This window comes from Lissotriton vulgaris, chromosome 6 (genome assembly GCF_964263255.1).
Source record: "Lissotriton vulgaris chromosome 6, aLisVul1.2, whole genome shotgun sequence".
In the NCBI taxonomy this organism is placed as follows: domain Eukaryota; kingdom Metazoa; phylum Chordata; class Amphibia; order Caudata; family Salamandridae; genus Lissotriton; species Lissotriton vulgaris.
Window position 1 is genome coordinate 1445533443 of NC_141694.1, and position 15075 is coordinate 1445548517.

Here is a 15075-nt window from a genome sequence, read left to right on the forward strand (position 1 = left end):
ATTTTTAACTTTTTTAAATGTTTTTTAGATATGTATTAAAATTCCACTGATTTGTAATGATTATTATTAGTGATTTTATCTGACGTTTTTATATGATCATGTGTATTTGTAAACCATACTCTACTGTTCGAAAATGTATGTTTTATTTTCGGTTCTTCTTTTTATGTGGATCTCTTTTGAGTTCCAAAATCATAAATAAATTGAACTTGAACTTGAACTTGTAATCTACACCAAGTTGTGAAAAGGGAATTATGCCTGCCTCATCACACAGCGAGTCGACTCGTTTGCAGCCCGCCTCCCTCTATTTTCTGGAAGATTTCTGATTCACAGCCTGGTGGAAAGTCCTGGTTGTCCACTATTGGGGTTAGCAGTGAGGGAAATGTCATCAGGTCAATTTTTAGCGCTACGACATCCCAAACTTTTAGCGTTGCTGCCGTTATTGGTGAGGAGTAGAGACCACAGGCCCTCATTTTACACGGTAGCCAGGGTTCTCTCCATACATTCGCACCAGCCACTGCTTGGTCCATGAAGGTCCAGTGTTTTTCAGAGAGTGAACGATTCCACTCCACAATATATAAGAGGTGTGAGGCCTGAAGATATCTATGCACCAGTGGGAAGCACACCCCACCCTCTCGTTTAGGCCGCTTCATTTGGGACATGGGTAGTCACGCTTCTTCCCACCTCAGATAAATTCATTGATACCCAGCTGCAGAGCACACATTGCTTTCAAGGGAGGGACAAAGGGTAGAGTCTGGAAGGTATACAGAATATTCATCAGTACCGTCATTTTCACCGCTGTGATGCACCCGAACCAAGACAGTTTAAGCTTTGACCACCCATCTAGAGACTTCGTTGTTTGACCCACCAATGCCGAGTAGTTCAACCCCAATGTTTGCGACAGCGTAGGACCAGAAGAATGCCCAAGTAAGTTATTGGCTATGTGGCCCAATGCAATGGGAACCTCTCACGCAGAGGTTCCACGTGTGCTTGGGGGTAGGAAAGGTTAAGAATCGAAGTCCTTTTATTTGCGGATGGTCACGGATCCATTGCGCAAAGGGCTCCATATAGAGAGCAAAAAGGAGGAGAGAAAGCGGGCACCTCTGCCTTGTGCCCCTCGCGACCGAAAAAGGTGTCAAGCACATTCCATTCAATCTGACCAATGCCCGAGGTGACTGATGGATACTTCGGATCCATTTTAGAAAGCGCTCTCCAAGGCCAAAGCCTTGCAGGGTGGCAAATAGGTAACTCTACTGAACCCTATGGAACGCTTTCTCCACATCCACTGACAGAAATAGAGCTTCCGTATGGGATCTATGGACGCTATCCATGAGGTGCAATAGCCGCTTTGTGTTATCACCTCCCTGGCGTGTGGGGATGGGCCCCCCCTGATCCGGGTCAATCAGGCCCACCATAAGCGAGTTCAAACAGGCGGCTAATATACCAATGAAGATTTTTGCATCTAGGTTAAGCAGCGAGAGGGGGCGGTAGGAGCCGCATAGGCTAGGATCTTTGTGGGGTTTGAGAATTACCGAAATTGCCCCTTCATCCATGGAGTCAGAGATCGAGCTGCTCTCCTGGAAGGAGTTAAAAAGCCGCGGCAGTAGTGGTGCTATCTCCGTGCAAAAGGTTTAATAGAACAGGGCGAGAAACCCATCCGGACCAGGAGCCTTATTCAATTTCAGCCTAGCAATGGCTGATATGACTTCCTCCGGACGTATGAGGTCTTCGAGCTGAGAAACCTGCGCCTCAGGGAGCCTAGTGAATTTGCATGCCTCTAGTACAAGCAATTATAGTGCTGCCCTGCGTTATCTTCCGCATATAGAGATTGGTAGAACTGCCTAAAGGTATCAGCAATCTGAGAGTCTGAAAATACTTCTTCCCCAGAGGGTTTCTTGATTGAAGGTATTGCCGCTGCCATGGTTTTTGCACTGAACCTCTGTGCAGGCAGTCTTTTGCATTTGTCACTGCTTAAATAGAACTTGTGGCGCAAGCGGAGTAACGCATTTTCCACCCTGTCTAGATCAAGGCGCTTTAGGAGGAGCCTTTTCTTCTCTAAGTCTCTCCACACCCTTGGAGAACCCGTGCGCTTATGTATGGCCTCTAGCTAGCTTACCGGTTGCTCAATGTTCTGCCGTGTTTCGTGTCGCTTCCTGTTCTCCGTTCAGGAGACCTCTATAAGTTCCCCTCTCACCACCAATTTAAAGACGTCCCAAATTGCCGATAGCGGCTTGTCCCCTTTGTCATTGTGTTGCAGGTAGTCTGTGATCTTGGTGCGTAGTCCCTGAACTATGTTAGGAGATTGTAACAGACCCTCCCGCAAGCACCACAGCTTATGTACTTGGGTGTTCGCATCTGGCTAAATGGTGATTGTGATCAATGTGTGATCCGACAGGGATCGCGGCTCTATAGTGGTTTCCCATACCCTAGGCAACAAAGCAGTGGAGACTGAGAAGCGTTGAAGTCGCGCGTAAGATTTATGAGCAGCAGAGTAGTGGGTGTAGTCCCGGCATTTGGGGTGGCATTGCCAACAAATATCATGTAGCCTATTATCTGTGAGCCATTGCTAACCATCCCGGGAGGGCACCCCTATTTGCGCAAGCCTCTGACAGGAGCAGTCCTTGACGTTGTCCATAACCAAATTCAGGTCACCTCCCATCAGGATCACAACATTCTGCGATGCCAGGCCCTAGGAGAGGTGTCTAATAAGAAAGGGCTCTTGGTACATGTTTTGTGAATAGATATTAATCAGCGTGAAAAGGATGGAACCCCGTTGGAGCCCAAGTGCCGGAACTCTACCCTTCACCTCGTATAGAGTAGAGAGGACTTTCCTTTAAAATTTTGCCCCTAGTAGAACGGTCACTCCATTTATCACCAATATTGGTGGGGAAATCAGCAGGAATACATACGGGCCGTGCCCCTAGACAGTAGGTGCAGCATACAGACATCCCCTTCAGAGTGCTCCAACAGGGAGAGGATGGCGGAGCGCTTTACTGGGTGGTTAATGCCCCTCACGTTGAGGCTACCTTGAGATCCCTACCCATGTAATGCAGAAAGTGTTAAGAAAAGCAGGGAGGTGGCCTCAGGATCTAAGGGGCGGAAGGGGGCGCAATTGAGAGTGTAAAGGAGTGACCATCGGATGCAGGTTTCTTGAGGATCGGTACATAAATAAACCCCAAATATATGAACATTCGAAACTCCCTCCACTAATAAGAGGGAGCCACAGCAAGAGTTCACTAATGACAAAAGTTTGTCGGATGTATGGTGTTACAACGCATGCTCTTACCATGCATGCCTTTACCACGCAGGTTTTACAATGCAAGTTGTTACAACGACTTGCTTTGGGGGGTGCTGGATAGTGGAATAGTTTAATTTACTATTCCAACTCCAGTCCCCGTGGATAGTAGGGAAGGTTTTGGATGGTAAATTAAACTATTCCCTATCCTACAGCGCCCCCCCAGCGCAAGTTGTTGTAACGACTTGCGTTGTAATACCTGCGTGGTAAAGGTACTTCGTTGTAAAAGTTGCGTGGTAAAGGATGTTCCCCAAGTTGGTCTAGTAAATGTAAGTAAAGGGGCTTCAGCCCAAAGCAGACCTTATACGGTAAGCAAGGGCGGTCTCCGACTCCGCCACAATATCATACTCAATGTGCCTTTACCATGCATTCAGATGGGGGACGAGTGGGCCAGGCTGGTGGACAATGAAGAGATAACTGCTTCTTTTTCTTTCGCAGTGGTTGCAGTGTCCGGTTTGTAGGTGGAGGGAGGCCTTCCCACCGTCTCCAAATGGGATTGTTTGCATCAGGTTCCTTCAGGGGACTTGTGCTGCACCTCCGGGGAGGCAGGCGCCTCCATACCCATAACTTCTCTAGCCTCTTGAAGCAATCTAATATGTCGCAACTTGCCCTCGTGGCGGAAGATGATGCGGAATGAATGTCCCCACACGTAGGCAATTCCTTTTTCCCTCAGGTGGAATTGTCTTCTTTTAAACAAGGTGGTGGCAGCCAAGTCCTGGAAGAGCACCGGGGAGTGACCACGGAATTACAGGGGATGTGCGTCTCTCGCGCTGTTGATGATTAGCTCCTTCAGCTGGAAGTTGTGCACACACACCAAAATGTCCGGAGGCGTGCCGCCCCCCCTTCCTGGCAGCCACACTCGGTGGACTGTGTTGATCTTGATCTCTGTTGTGTGGTCCGGACCCAGCACCTGGCGGAAAAGGGCCTGAATGAACTCCCTAATTTCCTCTCCCTCTGCACCTGATTTCACTTCTCGAATGCGCAGGTTGTTGCGACAATATCGGTTTTCCAGGTTCTCCGCTATAGCTTAATGTGCTGTCCCTTAAGTCTGAGGTTCTCCTGCTGCATCATCTATATCTCTTCATCGAGTCCCTTTTCGTGCTCTTCAAGTGTCGCCACTCGGTCACCAATCTCTTCAACATCCGTTCTAACTTCTCTAAGGTCAGCCGTGCGGGGAATGAGATTTTAATATCTTTTTATGATCAATTTAATAACTTATCTCATTCGTCAATTTTGGATCGCTTGTTTTCTGTCATTGAGTAAAAGACAAACCCCGCATAGGTTAGATAAAACCCATAAACTGACGCAACTCTGAAGAACCACTTACAACTGATAAAGTTTAAGAATTTTAATATAAAATTAAGAAAAGTTGCAATTACAATCCTCTCAGAATAAAGTTCATCAAATATACAGGAACTAGAAGGAACATATATTCCCTAAAGAACCTCAGTCTACAAACGAATACAATTAAAGTCAGCTCGAGAATCAACAAATTAAAAGCATAGATATGATGTGGTTCCGTTGCGTCATCTAAAGAAAGAGAAAAATAATCAAGTTAATCTGTCCCTACTCTATACTAAGTGACATCCCTACTTCGCAAGTTCCTAACCTAAAAAGGTGTCAGCAGGTTGACTTCCAAAGAAGTTCAACCTCTCTTAACCTCTAAAGGTAATTCCTATCGAGAAGCAGTACCCTCTCTGCCTACCCATCCGCTCTCTAAGGGTCCTCGGCCTACTGCTCTCTTGCGCTCTGATCTCTCTCAGCGCATCTGCTCAAGTCATCTACTCTTCGCCCTTCGCTCTGAGCTGTTCGCCTTCGCCTTCGCTATCTTCTCCCCGGGGTGCTGTCCCTAAAATACACAATCACAGTGTGGGTGGAACGCCCCTTCGACGCCCACCACGGACTTTCCCCATGATCTCATTCTTTGCTCTTTTCCATGGCTTCATCTCTTTCCGTCGTCCGTTAAGTTGACCCTTCTCCTTAGGCGCCATCTTCGTCTTCTTGCTGGTGACTTCATTGACATATCAGTTGTCCTTTCGGAGCAAAAGTCTATCACCTCAGCAGAACTTTACTCTTTACAACTATATGCATAACCTTTCTTGGTCCTGTGAATGGTCATTTCAAAACAAGACTCAAATTCCAAGCACCTCTTATCACGTTTAGGCCATAAACTCCGTCCGGCATTGTCACCTTAAATCTAGCAAGAACTAGACCCCTTGGCTCGCACGTTCACATCAAGGCTATTCACGACTCCTGTGAGCCCACTAAATCACAAACAGCGGACTACACTCCTGCGAACCCTTGGTCAGCTAGGTTAAAATCACACATGACCTAAACCCTTCTAACATTCTTACAAGAAGCTTTCTACACAGTATAACCTTTAACACATATTTATATATAATCGTATTTAGTAAATCGTTTGCTTAAATGAATACATTCTACATAGAATATAAATTACCTAGAATATAAATCACATAGAATATAAAGTTATATTCTCGTTCGTTACACAGTTATGTATGTTCTCTGCACATCTCTCCATGTTACATTTCTCGCCGTTTCTCCATTTAAAGTTACACATGTACATGAATTCTACTTTGCACGTTCTTCAGTTCATAAGCATTTCTACACATTTCTACATTAGTCCACTATGTATACTGGCCTTCTAAATCTAACGCATGTTCAAGAGTAAATACAGTTACATTTCCTATATTACCTTGATTACATCGGTTAACTTTATGCTATAAGTGTCAACTTCATGTTACGATATACATTTCATTCCTACGTTATACGATATGCTTGTAAATATGGCTCGGATATACGTTTTATTCAAATTGGGCTCTCTCAGTTCCCCCCTTTGATGACTTCTGGGAGTCATCACTAAATGCAATTTGAATAGCACCCTTACACAGAACTAGTTACAATATTCCCTCTTTTTATCGTTTCGAGAGCTCTTAAACTTTTGTACTGTTGATCTTGTAAAGCAGCTAATCTCCTTTCTTGCTCTCTCATGGATCTTTGTAACCGGTTCGACCTATACCATTTATACAATTTCACTAACCCTAATATTGTGATTATACAAATCAATACTATCAATACAGGTTTTAATATATACCATATTATGCTTTTACCAAGGTTGGCAAACCAACTTCCAACCTTCCCTACTCCATGACCTACTTTTTCCCAAACATTTGTTTTTGATAAATCTTCGATTTCTTTATGTATCTGTGTAATGTTCTGTATGACTTTCTCAAGTGATTTTGAATTGTCAGGAATGTAAGTACAACATTCTTGGACCTTCAAAGCCTTGCAAACTCCGCCCTCTTTTGCTAGCAGTACATCTAAAGCAAGTCGGTTCTGAAGAACCATTGCTCTAATCGACTGCATCTCTCCTTCTACTAGCATTAATGACCTTGCAGTACTTGCAGATAATCTATCTACGACTGTAGCTAGTCTCCTGATCTTAACATCGTTAAGTATCAAACCTAACATAGGAAACATCGCTCCAAATATGTCTCCAACTACTTCTGCATCTCCTACTTCCCTTTTCGCTCTTGTCGAAGCCTTTCCTTCTATGATCGCTAAATCCTTTGCATGATATATTTTGGGGAAGACAATTGCCAAGTAACACGAACCATACCAATTGTCAGGTAGTTTTACATAGGCATTTCTTCCACATACAAAATATACATTAGGAATCACTTGCATCCCTTTCATAAAATCTTTCGTATAATACTCTAATCGAAAAGCATGTTCGCAATTTACTTCACCTACAAATACACTTTCATAATACGTCTTGCTTCGAGTTAAACATAACTTCCCTTTCTGCGTTCTATCCAAAGCTATTGGACCATTGCTACCCTTCTTCTTGTGTGCTTTTTCTTCTTCGGTCCAATCTGTTTTCCACTGTCCTGACATTTTCAGAATCTTCTGCCTTCTGTATCTGTCGTCTACTTGTCCTATGAACTTTTTCTCTACTTCTGACACTTTGCAAGTCAGATTATTTCTGCGTGCGTATGATGTATCTAATGTATCCCAAGGAAGAAAGAACTTGGCTAGTCTATCCTCCTTTTTATAATAGTCCCACTTATTCATTTGTTTATAATTCGGAACTTCAGGCAGTACCGAATCATAATTTGAAAAGTAGTACTCAAATCCTTCCCTACCATAAAATATACTAAGCAGTAAACTACATGTTATCCCATAAGTCAGTGGGAGATGATGATATCGGATGCCTTCGTCTACGGAAGCCGGCAATTGCATACAAACGTAACATTCTTTGGCCTCCATGGCATCGATATACTCGTACAACAATTTGGCATATGCATTTGACCTAAAGTTTCCCTGTGACTCGTCTACGTGTAACCTACGAGCTTCATTCGCCAGTAATGCCTTTTCACGGATGACATTGCTCTCCTCCTTCTTCCCAACAAGAGCAGGTTTCAAAGTCGTTACAGGCTTTACATCTTCTGTTTCTTTATCACTTTCATGTCCTACCATGTATGATGTGGTAACTACTGTAATAATGAGAAAAATTACTACTGCTATTAGTGTACCTACTATGCATCTAGCTTTTCAGTTTGGGTTGCCGTTCTCCATGTTATCAAAACAGCGCAACTCCTTCCGTTGCGAGGAAAGTTTCTCTTTTCAGTCTTTGCTTTATTTGCCTTGTTCGATCTCTCAGTTTATAAAGTGCTCTTTATCAACAAAAGTCTTTTTTTTTTTTTCACAACAATGTCTTTTTCCCTTTAGCAACAGACAACCCTAACCCTTCTCCGTCCTCTAAATGTAATCCCTAAATTTATTCTTCTTTCCACTCGGCTCTAGGTTATCTTCTTCTTTATAGCTTATATACAAAGTCTTTATGCGTCAACAATTATTCTCGTACCTGCAGCTTTAACAACAAGTTCCAATAGTTCAAAACGAACAACTTTTTCTTCTTCTTCTGGAATTTGATGACCAAAAGTCGGAAACTGTAATCGATTTAGCACTAGATCTTTGATCCGACTTAGGTATGGGGGTATGGGAAGTGTGAAAGTCAGTAACACCTCAGTCTCGAGTCCAGGCGTCAACATCCATATCTCCACTGCCACAAATGGATCGAGATCGATTACCTTCACTTCTTTCACTCTCCAAGATTTCTGTCCCCAAGACATCTGCTAGATAGGTCCACTCTGGGGTGGCGTACCTTCTGCAGGGCACACGTACCCTTCTCGATCTCCTTGGACTCTCAGTGCCTGAGTCTGTAGTTTCTTCTTCCTGGTCCGACTCTTCAGCGATCGGGACAAGGGTTCTTTCTTGATCTGCTTTTAAGCTTGGCCTTTTCCTTCTCTCCGGCCTACTAGCTTCGTCACTCCTTGTCCTCCTACTCCTTGTTCTTGGACTTATCTCTTGGTCACTCTCAGCTTGTTCATTCTCTGATTCGAGTTCCCATGTACTTTCTTCTTCTGAGACGACTTCGGTCCCACTGGTGTCCTGACCATCGTCGGCCTGCTCCGACACCGTCTCAGCCTCTTCGGTCACCTCTACAGCTTGGCTTTCCCCCTCTGTGGCTTCTCCGCTTTCCGCTGGATTCTCATCCGAGAGAGGAGCTGTTTCTTCCAGAGGTGTTGGCACTCTTCGGGTGTGTGAAGCGTGTATCCAGTTTGGCAGGCCTCCACACTTTACTGCAGTGTTCGTAACAAGTATGACTTGAAACGGTCCTCGCCAACGCACGTCTAGACAGTTCTTTCTAACGTGCTTCTTCACCAGGACCCAGTCCCCCGGACACAGGTCATGGCACAAGTCTTGTGCTGATGGAACCTCTGCAGCCTGGACCTGGAGGGACACAGAATTAATGGCATCAGATAGTCCCTTGCAGTAGTCCAAGATCAAATCGTCTGTGATGTTCAACAACGCTGCAGTCGGAACCGATGGCAATCTCATAGCTCTCCCCATTAGCACTTCATGTGGAGAGAGACCTGTTTTCCTATCGGGTGTGCTACGTATGCTCATAAGAACCAATGGAAGTGCGTCTGGCCAACTCAGGGATGTTGATGAACAAACTTTGGCGAGTCTGGACTTTATCGTGCTGTTGATTTGTTCTACGATCCCTGAAGCTTCTGGTCGATAGCTGCAATGGAGCTTCTGATCGATACCCAAAGCTGAGCACAACATCTTCACTATTTCGCTGTTAAAATGAGTTCCTCTGTCCGATTCCAAAGAGGATGGCACCCCAAACCTCGGTATCAACTCTCTAAGTAACAATTTCGCTACTGTGAGTGTATCGCACCTACGTGTCGGGTAAGCTTCAACCCATCTAGAAAATATACAGACAATCACTAAAACGTATCTGAGTCGATTGCATTGAGGCATTTCAATGAAATCAAGCTGCATTCTATTGAAAGGCCCCCCAGATCTTCCAATGTGACTCAATGTGACTGGTGTTCTCTTTCCTACGTTTAGCTGCTGACAGATCGCACATCGCTGACATACTGCTTCTGCCGCTACTCTAAACTTCGGGTTAAACCACGTTTGTCTGAATACTCTCACCATTGCATCTCTACCTATGTGTGCCGATCCATGCAATTTCCTTGCCATTGGACTAACAAGTTCGTTTGGTAAAACTGCTCTCCCATCTGCAGAGATCCAAAAATTCATTTCACTTCTAGTACATCCAGCTGTCTCCCAGCCCTTTTTCTCATCCTCTGGTGCATTTTCCTGAACACTCTTTAGCTCATCCCACGTATCTACAGTGTCTAACAACATTGTCAATTCAGTTCTTTCCTGTATTCCCCCCACTTCTACATTGGTGTGAGAATAACCTTGTTCTGCGCAATAACGCGCTACCTCGTCAGCGTAACGGTTGCCTTGCGACACAAAGTCTACGTTCTTCGTGTGCGCGGCACATTTGACAACTGCTATAGCTGACGGACCTTGCAATGCTTCTAACAATAATCTCACGAATTCTCCATTCCTAATTGGAGAACCCGAGGAGGTCATGTAACCTCTTTGAGACCATAACTGCCCATAGTCGTGAACTACCCCGAAACCATACTGGCTATCGGTGTATATGGTGACTCGAATTTTGTTACCTGCTAAACAGGCACGGGTCAAAGCAATAATTTCAGCTACCTGAGCGGAATGTACTCCTTCCAGGCTGGCGGCTTCCACAACTCTGGTAATAGTACAAACTGCATAAGCTGCTCTCAGCTGACCAATATCGTCTCTTACGCATGAACCATCAACGAAGAATATTTCATCGGGGTCAGTCAATGGCTCATCCACGATATCTGGTCTCGGTTTGGTGCATAGTTCAGTCACATCAAGGCAGTCATGATCTGTACAAATTTCATCATCAATCTCATTTGGAAGTGGCATCAAAGTTGCAGGATTCAAGACGGAGCATCTCTTTAGGGTCACATTCTCGGCAGCCAGTATGACTTGCTCGTAGCGTGTGAGCCTGCTATTTGTCAGATGCTGAGTCTTAGTCCTGGTCATTAACAATTCTACAGAATGCGGTACGTACACCACTAACTGATGTCCCATTACCACACTTTCACAACGTTCAATGCTGACACCTGTTGCAGCAACGGATTTGAGACATCCGGGCAACGCTGCGGCTACTGGGTCTAATGTAGCCGAAAAATAAGCAACTGGCCTATGCGCATCTCCGTGTATCTGGGCCAAAACTGCTAAAGCGCATCCCTCTCTTTCGCAGCAGTAAAGCAAGAATGGCTTTGTGTAATCAGGCATTCCTAAAGCCGGGGCACGACATAAGTCCTCCCTCAGCTGCAAAAATGCCATCAAACAATCTTTGTCCCATGGTACCGGATCACTTACTCCTTTGTGCGTCAGTTGTAATAACGGTTTTGCCTTCAGTGAGAAGTTGGCTATCCACTGCCGACAATACCCGACCATGCCTAGAAACATCCTGACTTCTCTTTGTGTTGTAGGCGCGTTCATTTTCATGATCGCCTCTATTCTGTCTGGAGACACCTTCCGCTTTCCCTTTTCAATCCTGTGGCCCAAGTATTGCACTTCAGTCTTACAATACTGCAACTTACTTGGAGACACCTTGTGTCCGTTCTCGGCCAAGAGATTTAGTAAGGTAATGGTGTCTACTTTGCAAGCTTCCTCAGTTTCTGACGCAACTAGGAGGTCGTCTATGTACTGGACTAGAACCGAGTTCTTGGGCAGTACTAGACTTTCAAGATTCTTCTTCAGTAGCTGGTTAAAAATCGATGGGCTTTCTGTATACCCCTGAGGGATACGACACCATGTTAAAACGCGATCTTCCAGCTTAAAAGCGAACAAATACTGGCTCTCTTCATCTAAAGGAATCGAAAAGAAAGCCTGGCATAAGTCTATCACGGTGAACCATTCAGCTTGGAACGGTATCTGGAATAATATCACTGATGGATTCGGTACCACTGGACAACATGAGACAACGATATTATTAACCTTTCGTAGATCCTGCACAATTCTGTATTTTCCACTAGGCTTCTGTAAACCCATAATCGGGGAGTTACATGGACTTCCCACGATCTCCTTCAGTATTCCCTGTTTAATCATGGATTCGATCACAGGCTTTATTCCTGCAATCGTTTCCGGTGTCAACTTATATTGTGGTATTCTCGGATACTCGGCGTTGGGTCTTACCATGATCTTTACTGGTTCTACCCCTTTGATCAATCCTATTTCTTCTCCAGTAAAATCCCACACTTCAGCTGACACTTTCTCCCTCAAGTCCTGTGGAAGCTCCTCCACTGTCAAGGTAGGATATAGTTCCACACATTCCTGCGAGTTTACAACTTTAAAATCGGCATCCTCATCATTGGTCTGCACTTCTACTCCTTCAGGTGTGCAATGTATTGTGCAATTTAGTTTACACAACAGATCTCTTCCTAACAGACACACAGGGCTAGAATCACAGATTACAAACTGATGTTCATCACTGTAATTCCCTATCTTCACTGACACTGGTTCTGTTAAAGGATTCGTCATCCTCCTGTTTGCGACTCCTACCACCTGTATCATCTCTCCCGACATTGGCAAACCTGGGACTACCGCTGATCTCAACGTGGATCTAGTGGCCCCCGTGTCTACCAAAAAGGTCGTAGGACATCCAGCTACTTCAGCCTCTACGTAGGGTCCTCTCTGATCTACTTCCAGGGCTGCACCTAGAGTACAGTCTTCTTCCCTATTCACTCGTTGCCCTGTAAGAGGATCAACGTAGTAGCATTCTTCTCCTCCTACGAACAATGGCATTTGTCTATAGGTTTTTCCTCCATTTGTAATGCGAGGCGGTTGAGGAAACGGTGCTCGAGGAGTCTGATTCCCCCCTTTGATAAACTTTCCCTTCGGGACTGCTGTTCCCTTTACCATGCTGGGTTGAACCTCATCCTCTTCCTGTTCTAATTCCCCCGTCTCGACATTATATGGACACTCGCGTCTCCAATGTCCCACCTCGTTACACTGATGACACCTCGTTGTCTTTTTCAGTGTCGCGATATCCATTCTTGGTCTCGGTCTTTCTTCCTCATCTCTGCTCTGATTATTCTGTTTCTTTACTGGTGTTCCTGTTCCCTGTTGCCGCTGTCCACCCTTTCCAGCTGATTGCATCTGCACCAACATCAGTTTTTCTTTAAGTTTCTTTGCTTTTGAGTCTATTTCGTCGCTACAGTACCTTGCATATCTCAGAATCTCATCTAACGGTTTGTTCTGCCAACAAATCAAATGCTGTTGTATCATTAGGCTTATGTCTGGTCTCAATCCTAGAACAAACTTCGACACAAACTGTCCTATGTCTTTAGGATCCATGACATCCAACCCGCTATACTGTTTGAATGCTTTCAGCAATCTCTCGTAGAATTCGTGAACTGTCTCTTTAGGTTCCTGAGTTGTTCGATCTATCTTAACCCAGTCTATGTCTTGCACTGGCACTTTCTCTTTTAACCATGCAATTACTCTTTCGTACTTTTCCATTACTCTCTCTGATGGACCGTTTGTCTGAGTATCTCTCGGAGGCTCACAAGCGGGCCATTCGATACTAAGTTTATCGATATCGAACAAGGTGTTCAAATCGATCCACAGCACCTTTGAGATCTTCACGAACCTCTCTACCTGCTTGTACCACTCTACGGGGTTCTCTCTTAACTTGGGGAAAGAATTAGTGAATGCCGCTAAATCCCCCCTACTCCAAGGTACATGAACGTAGTTTCCGTTCGCGATTTCTCGCAAAGGGAAAGCTTCCATTCGCATTAGGTCTCCATCCTGGGACTTCACAAGTGCACTCCTTCTGACAGATCCCCTCTTGGACCATTTTTCCTCCCATCTATCCAGATCTCTCCATATCCTGATACACATAATCAGTTCCCTTATGTGTACTCTTAGCCCAATCGTCCTACGCTCATCTAGATCTCGATCTGTGTAATTCAGCCTATGGTTGGCCTGTAAGGCTTTAGTCCGTGACATGTCTATCATATACTTGTCTGCTAATTCAGATAATTTTTCATGAGCGGCCCTTGCTTTCCGAGTAACATCCTTAGATAAAAACAGTATTTCATCTGGTTCGTACAGCTCTAACCTTTCTATTGCCACCGTGCCATCAATGATCTCATCCAAGTCTGATTTTAAACTCATTACATCAATCCGTCTTGCTTTTATTTCAGCTCTCAGTACGTCAGTCCTAGGTTGTTCTCTTACATCCCTCTCACCTCCACTATGCGCCCTACGCCTAAGCACAGGTGAGTTATGAGGAGTTTTTCTTCCATCTCTTTGTTCCCACCTCTCTAGATCCCAAGCCTTTCCATCTTCCCTTGGGGTGTGGTGGAACATTGCTCCATTCCCCATCACTACATTCCGTCTTTTCGGCTCGGTTTCTTCCGATACGATATAGGATCCTCCGTGCTGTTCTAAACCATTGTAACCCCCTTGCTGTCTGGTGTCGCTCAACAACCGATAAGATCCTTCATGGCCCTCCATGCTCCCGCGATCTCGTTCGTGATCACCGGATGCATGGCGAGACGTTTCGCGACTCCCTATATTCTCATGACTTCGTTCGTGTTCACCGGATGCATGGCGAGACCCTTCGCGGCTCTCCATGTTCCCGTGATTTCGTTTGTGATCACCGGAGGCATGTCGAGACGTTTCACGACTCTCCATGTTCCCGTGATTCCAATGTCGCGCATTTTCATCTGGGGCATGGTGAGTGCATCTGAAACTGTTTCGGTACTCCTGCGCCTTCGTTCTCTCTCACTAAAGGTGACGCGAGGCACTTCCCCACACCCTGCACTCCTGTCGTCGTACATTTGCCTATTGCCACTGGTAGTAGGGCAAGTATCTCCTCTGCTTCCTTGACTCCCTCTCTCCCACTCTGGGCTGCTTTCGCCAGCTCCACAATGAGAGAGGATCCTGTTATCCTGATCACTCCATTCTGCTCCTGTTTCTAATTTCTTATTCTCAGTTTCTTCGGCAGTATCCCATTCTCTCAAATATTCCCTTAATTCCTTATAGGATTTCGGTTTCGGTCCCCTTAAATCCATCTGTCCTCTTTGGCCCCCTTGTTCTATCCAGGGACCCGTTGCGGAATCTAATGGGGTACTCCGAATCATTGGTGCTAGTATCTGCCTCTGAGGATTGATCGTCCTATTCCTATTCTCCATCTCTGCCCTTTCCCTGTCCCATCGTGCCTGTTCCTCCTGCTGGACCCCTTCTGGGTTGTAGATTGACACTATAGGCCCTATGGTAACAGGTACTTGTAGAGCATCTGGCATTTGATACGACCTTGCATACTGCGTTTCTGG